This window comes from Triticum urartu, chromosome 6, assembly GCF_003073215.2.
Source record: "Triticum urartu cultivar G1812 chromosome 6, Tu2.1, whole genome shotgun sequence".
Taxonomy (NCBI): Eukaryota; Viridiplantae; Streptophyta; class Magnoliopsida; order Poales; family Poaceae; genus Triticum; species Triticum urartu.
In genome coordinates, this window is record NC_053027.1 from 89105615 (window position 1) to 89113371 (window position 7757).

At 43.8% G+C, this 7757-nt stretch overlaps 1 pseudogene; it reads right to left on the minus strand.

Annotated features, from left to right (window-relative positions):
- Positions 1–825: 825 nt before the first annotated feature.
- LOC125515559 lies at positions 826–5780 on the minus strand (annotated as a pseudogene).
- Between the last annotated feature and the right edge of the window lie 1977 nt (positions 5781–7757).

The window sequence follows — 7757 nt, forward strand, 5'->3', positions numbered from 1 at the left end:
AATGCTATGTTACGTAATCTTCCTTAACTAAACTTTTCTCCCCCTCCGATTTCAACCGGGATGGGCCCCAGCCATTAACCCTTATCCAATTAATTACCTTCACATCATTCTTTACGTACAATCCTAACGTAATTGTACATGGGCCTAGCATTACTCCGAGTTCCACTGAATTTTTTTTTTGAAACTTTTGACATACCAAGGAACATTTTATCAGTAGGATTCTAAACTGCCTACCATGAGCACGAATCCGAGGCTGAGATCGTGGTGGCAGGCCCAATCCCCTTGTGCCGTCGGAAGGGGAACCAGAGCCTGCCAAAGCTACGGGCGCTGGACACCATCAAGGTAGGCATGGCATGGAGCGGCCGGCGTCCTTGATCTGACCACAGCTCGAGGGCGGCCACGGGATGCCATCCCCAGTAGGATTCCACACCGCCTACATTACAATTCAGAAGGACAAACGATAAAATACACTCCCTCTTTAAAGACATATAAAAGCGTTTAGATTACTAACGGAGGAAGAGTATCAAAGTTCGTGTGCCGATGATTATTTTTTTTGCTCGTGTGCAATATTAGTATTTCTAGCAGTGCATATAAGTGGGAGGGATGCCTCTCAGGAGGTGTTTGTTAGGGAAAATATGTCTTCCAACACATCCCTTCAGCATGTATATAAGTGGGTCTTCCACGTTGTAATAGATTTAAGAGAATTATTTGTGTCTCTTCTTTGTCTCCTTTACTTTGGTACTACAATAAAACTGAAGGAGTTGCCAACGCATTAATACAGTTCTCAAACGACAAAGAAACAGTAATACGTGTGATGTTAATATGTTACGGCCTCCCAAGCCTGTTGCTAATTTCAGCAAGTATCGAGGGGGATCTCGTCATCAACTCCAAGAAACCATCCATGAGCGCAACCTTCTTTGAAATTCCCATCTGCCACCACGAAGTCGATGCACTCTGTCTTCAGCTCCGGGCAGTTGTACGTGTCGGCTGTCCACCGACACGTTGTCCAGCAGCCTCCGGGCGCACAGAAGCTTCAGCCGGTTCAGGGCGTACCGGTCCGCCGCGGCAGGGACCGGAGCGCCTCGTCCTCGCCGGGGTCGCCTCCAAGACCGGCGGGAAGGTCGTCCGTGTATATGAAGCGGAGCATCGCCGTGAACGTCTCGGGGTCCATGTCGCGTACCCTGACGGGCGACGACGGCGAGGTGGCCTCCAGCATCGGGCCGCTGAACATCGCCTTGAAGACCCGCGAGCGGGCGGCGAGAAAAGAACTGTGGGCGCGCAGCGGCGCCGCCTGGTCGTCGCCCACGACGAACGACACGTCCGTCAGTGCGGTGGAGCCCAGAAGGCCGCCGAGATCATCTCCTATGTCCGACGGCGGCACGGCTATCCCCTGTTTCATCGGGAGGGGCTTGCCGTCGTTGACAACCAGGACCGAACACCTGACCGTGACGCGCCCATTGCTCCTCTCGTCGTAGTTGTGGAGATCTCTCTGGTGGACGAACTGATCGAACCCCCAGAAGTCATCATCGCTGTGGTCGTCCTCAGGTGAGTTACTGAAGCCGAAGACATGCACGGCCCGCCTGTGCCACAAGAAGCGTGACGCCCCCGCCGCCAGCTGGTCGTTGCCCGTAATGGCGGCGTCGAAGATGGCCGTGACGTCCTTGGCTTCGTCCATGAGCTTGAGGTACACGGACACGAAGCTTCCGACGTCGTTCGGGTAGCAGGCTATCCGCCATTCGTACCCTCCGGCGGAGAAGATGTCGGAGTGGAAAACGTGGTCGCATGGAAACTGATCGATCGACGAGTAGTTGAGCTCGAACTCCGCGGCACCGGTGGGATCCGACATTGCCGGACGATTGATCGATTATACGTACAAAGCTAGCTGGTACTACTGTTTTTTAGACAGAAAGAATCGTGGGCTCCGTGCGTTAGGGTGGGCTCCGTGCGTTAGGGTAGAATGCTGTCTATTTAGCATTTGACTGTTTTTTAATTCGAAAACATTCAAATTTCTGGACAAATAAACAGCTAACACTTGTATGTCCAAAACCTTCCACCCCTACAACTGTATGTTTTGTATTTGAAAGAAAACGGTTCGGGCTAATCTCTGACCCGGTTCGCCTGGACGCAGCTCTCCTACTCCAATTGAAATAGGACGATCCACAGGTCAGCAACACTCCTATTCCAATTCCTTTAAAAAAATACTCCTACTCCAAATGTTCGCTCTCTAAACCTCTTACATGAACAAATTAGGAGGATCTTTCTCATCTACAAAAGAGACAGATCAATAGCAAACTGTAAATCTGGGAAGTTACATGAACTTTGCAAGCTACATGTAGCAATTAAAATGACATGAACATGGAAATTACACTAAAATTCTGACGTGGTTTCCATGTAAGCGGGTAAAAACAATGTAAATACAAGACATATCAACAGCAGCTGTAAATCTGGGAAATTACATAACCTTCGCATGCTACATGTAGCAGGAAATTACTCTAAAATATTGAGGTAGTTCCAATGTAAAATCTAGGGTAATTTTCAGAAAGATTCAGTAGCAGAAACTAATGACAATGCAAGTAAAAACGGATGACACTGAAAATACCCAAGAGTTATACTGAAAGTGACCAAGATTTACAATGTAAATCCCCCTATAAATTACATAGTACATACACAGTAATTACACTGCAAGCACAAGGAATTACACTTGTAAAAACTGATGAGATTACACTAAATTACAGTGTAAGTGAGCAGGAATTACAGTGTGAAACCCAAGAATCCAAAGCTTGTAATTACATGCAAGTGACCAAGAATTGCATTGTAAAACCTCTATAAAATACAGTATACATACAATGTAATTACACAGCAAGTACCCATGGCTTACACTGTAATACCCAAGCTTTACGACGAAAGTGCTTACAGTGATACACAGCGAAGAATACAGAAAAAAATACACAGGGAATTAGAATGAAATTATGCAGGGATTTGCAGTGATGAAGTTATGCGGTAAAAACCCAATAAATTACAATAAAACTTCAGAGCAACTTCACTATAATTTACAGTGTTAGTTCCGAGGATACACTTGGAATACCCCAACTATTGGAAGCAAAAATACATAAAGTACAACGGTTTAAGTACCCAACAAAATTCGTCTATATCTAAATGGTTTGTTGCTCAATATTATGTTGATACTGGCATCTTTTGTTCAAATATGCCAGATGAGGAGCATGATAAAGACAGCAACTGAAGATGATCTACTGAGATTGTCACAGGAAGAACTCATTCTAAATGTGAGTTACACATTTGTTTCAGAATATGTTGAAAGACAGTATAGGAACATTCTAAATACATAAATAATAATGAAAGCTCACAACAAATATGCCGCAGGACACATTTTCTATCACCGCGCTTCTACATTCCGACATTATTCATGGTAAAAGCAAAATTCAAATACCACAGAGCTACCAATCTGAGAAAAGCACAACTATAGAAAAAAAATTGCCCTTTTGCTTGCAGGTACACTCAGGAGATGGGCCTATGAACATGGAAGCGGATGATAATTTCCTTTCAGGCATTTTACTTTCTTAAATGACAAAAACACAAGGGCCACCCAAAGAAAATACCCAAAACAAAATCAAAATAGTACAAGAAATGGAAAACACACTTGATTCAGATAGAACTTCAAAAGAGATTTGTCAAACCCCCCTTCATCACCAGATAGTTCCTGCAAAAATATATTAAAAAGTCGACAGACTAAAATTAAATAAAACAACCTCAGTAACTAAAAACAATAAAATAAAGCTAGATAAGAAGAAAGAAATAACTACCGTAGACATAGGATAAGAACCATCTTCTGCAAAGTCGTTAGGCACAATAGGTTCACCCACAGAATCTGCATTCTCAAGAGATGATACTAACCAAACATCCGTAGCCTACTCATTAAACTAAATAAAACATATAAACAGAATACATGAAGGAGGAAAAAGAAAAGAAGTAAAATAGTAGAACAAATCTCCATACACTTCATTAAAGAATACACATGAACAGCTAACGCAACGCTATTTACTAGACAAATCTAGAAAGAACACAAAAACAATCATCAACCTAAAACAGGAACTCTGCTCAATACTACTTCAACAGAGACACACTAGCACAAGAAAATAAGAAAAATAAAAAAGCAAGAAAATACATGAATTGCAGTCCTAAAAGCATGCTAATTACGCTGCAAAATCAGAGGTAAATCAACTGTGATCTATCTGACAAATACGTTGTAAGCCCTACAACAAATACAGTGTTGAAGCATTCAAATTACAGTGTAAATCTGCAGTAAATTACAGTGTAAGCCCTCCAATTCAAAGGTAAAATCCACTGTAATCTACCTCGCAAATACCTACAACAAATACAATGTCGAACCATACAAATTATAGTGTAAAACTATGGTATACTACAGTGTAAGCCCAGACGAAGAAGCCGATGTAATCTATCTGAAGCATATAACAATTACAGTTCTCAAGCATATAAATTACAGAGAAAATCTAGGGTATACTACAGTGATGAAGCATTTGAAAGTAGTCTATCTAACACAAACTGAACTGAAAGCCCTACAACAATTACAGTGTTGTACCATGCAAATTACAGTGTAAAACTGGGAAATAATACAGTGTAACTATGCAACAATTACAGTCCTGAAGCATACAAAATACAGTGAAAATCTAGGGTATATTACACTGTAAATCTGGGGTTAGTAAATTAAAATGCAATTTTAGGCATATACAGTGCCATCTGAGATAGAATACACTATAATTTTAGGGTACATTACACTATAATTACAATAAAGAAGCATGGGGATCACACTCCAATTATGGGATACATTACACTTCAATTCTGAGGTATATTGCACTGACAAAAATAAGAAAAATCCATGGACTGACACTACATCAGCACTACAGGCCTAGTACACACAAATTCATTGAGATTCAGGAACCAGGGAAACTGAACACCTACATCTAACAAGAAAAATTCATGAGGGATTCAGAAACTACCAAGAGCAAACATGTGCAGGTAAAACACATAAGGAGTCAACAATTCAGAAACCATAATAGAGCCGGAAACTTAAACAAATAGCACCTACATCTACATCAGAAAGGGCCGGGCCAAAATCAAACTAGGAAGGGCAAACAAATTCAGAGGAAGGATACACAAATTAGCTACTACATCCACATTGCATAAGCCAGTAGAATCCCAGGCCAAGCCATCTACAACTACATCTACCGATAAAAATGCAGGCGGAATAGACACCCAGGCCAGCAGAAATAAAATCGACAGGGGAATCCACCACTACAACTACAACTTCGCCTACCTCTACATCTACGGTAGAGGAAACAAATCAGCAGGGGTGAAAACGACCACAACGACCAGATGACCTAGAATACCCGATGACTGACAGAACAAATCACCCATCTCAGGCAAGTAGAAGGGGAGCAAAATGGCAGACTACAACATGGCCGCAACATGCACTTGCCACGTATCCAAACAAGAAACTCAGCCTAGATTTTGAAGCTACACAGCCACAACACAAGCAAAATCATACCTGCGAGGGCGAGAGACAAGAACAACCGACCGCGGCAGCCAGGGAACGAAGAGAAAGGGAAGAGAAAATAAGATCGAGCGGTGGAATATCTCGGAATCCACATGAACAGAAGGAATTGTCTCCTCTACTCCACCTCTCAAACTCTCTCTCTCTCTCTCTCCTCGGCATTATCTAAACAGAGCCACCAAATGAAAGAGTAACGACACCCACTCCCAAATACAAAAGGAAAAAAAATCAATAGTGCCGGGCCGGGGCGACGGTAACGGGCTGAGACACAAAACCACGCCCGACAATAAAACCAACCCGAACAAAACAGAACCTAGCGCGAATCTCCGCACCAGAACGGACGAACATAGATTTAAATGACGACGAATTGAAAAACACTCGACTGTAAAATAGCAAATCCATAGAATTAACCACGATTATGTTAGCTTGTCCGGCACGACTCGTAAACATCACCGATTCGTAGCGGTACTAGTCTTCTGGTAAATTGACATAGCTCTGTTTTTGTTTGTTGTTTTTCTTTTTTCGCTGTTGTCCATAGCATGTGTCTTTTCCTTTTTTTAGTGCTGTTGTACCTCGTGTTTATTGCGAGCACTAAGACTGGTCATAGTGGGGGTAACATAAATAGTATCATGTATTTGGGACTCACAAATATATATTTTTTACGGTGGAAACTTGAGAGCTTTATTGAATAAAAGCGTTCTATACGGAGTCGGCCAAAAGGCTGCTAATCAAGAAGCTAGGAGTATTGTCTAGCCAGCTCTTGGTCACGTCAATCGTGCAAGCATGCTTGGCATAGATATGAGCCGGACCGTTAGCTGACCTTGATACATGCTGGATTACAAAAGAAGTAAAACTACTAGCAAGCTCTCCAATCTCTACTAAGATTGGTGCCACGACTGAGCATGAATCATGGCGATTGGTCCAGAGGTTTACTATCTCCAAACAATCCGTCTCGAGGACGAATTTCGAAAAATCCCTTAGCTTGGCGAAGATGACACCATCTCTAGCTGCCATCGCCTCCGTGATGAGGGGATTTGTCACATCGGGATATGGCTTGCTCCACGCCCCTTGGAAGGAGCTCGGAGATCTTGCAACTCCTCCACCGCCCCCTTTGCCTTCCTCTCGCCGAACAGCGGCGTCGGTATTGATCTTTACCCATGGAGAGTCAGGTGGACGCCAACCATGACCTGGTAAGACTAGAGCGTGTCGTCGAGGTACATCCAATAGTGCTAGTGACTCCATGGTCCTCCGAACCGAATGCGCTGGATCAAGTCTGTCTTCTCCATGTGTCAGCTTAGTTCTCGAGTGCCAGACAGACCACATAACTGAGACGATGATAGCTCGCTCCTTGTTAGTGAATCGATCCTCGCATATGATATCTTTGGCCCATGTATCCGGGTGTAGTTGTGGCAAATGGAAATCAAAAAGTTGGTGTGCTTCCTCCCAAAAAAGTTCTGCATGTGAACATTTCAGCAATACATGCTCTAGATTCTCTTCCTTTGCCAAACAAATTTTGCACAAATTTGTTTCTCGTAGATGCCTATGCTTGAGGGTGCTCTCGTCTGGCAGTATACCTCGCAAGACACGCCAGAAAAACACCCGCACTTTTGGTATAACATTTAACTTCCACAAAGCATTTCACATCCGCTGATTATCAATTGAGGGACCGGTAGCCTGCCCTTCCTCTAGAGCTTGACGCTCTTTGTGAGTCATTAGAGCTCGGTACGCCGATTTGACGGTGTAGTTGCCTGAAGTCTTGTGTGCCCATGCAAGGAAATCCTCACCTCCACCTGATCGAAGAGGAATATTGAGTATGGCTTCCGCATCAGGTGGAATGAAAGTGTCCTGAACCAGTTTGCCTCCGCCATGTCCAGTTGTCAGAGTCTATTAGTTCACTGACCCTGGTGATAATGGTGTTCGGTGGTCGAAGGAGTGGGGACATCTTTGTGGTCGACAGGATCCACCGGTCCTCCCAGACCGCTATGGACGATCCATCGCCAACCCGCTTGATCAACCCAGTAAGCAAAACTTCTCTACCCGCTATGATTGCCCTCCAAGTAGCGAAAGAATGCTTCGGGGCAGAAGCTTGCATGAAGTCCGTATCCGGAAAATACCTGCCCTTGAGGATACGCGCACATAGTGAGTTGGGACTCATCAGTAGGCGCCA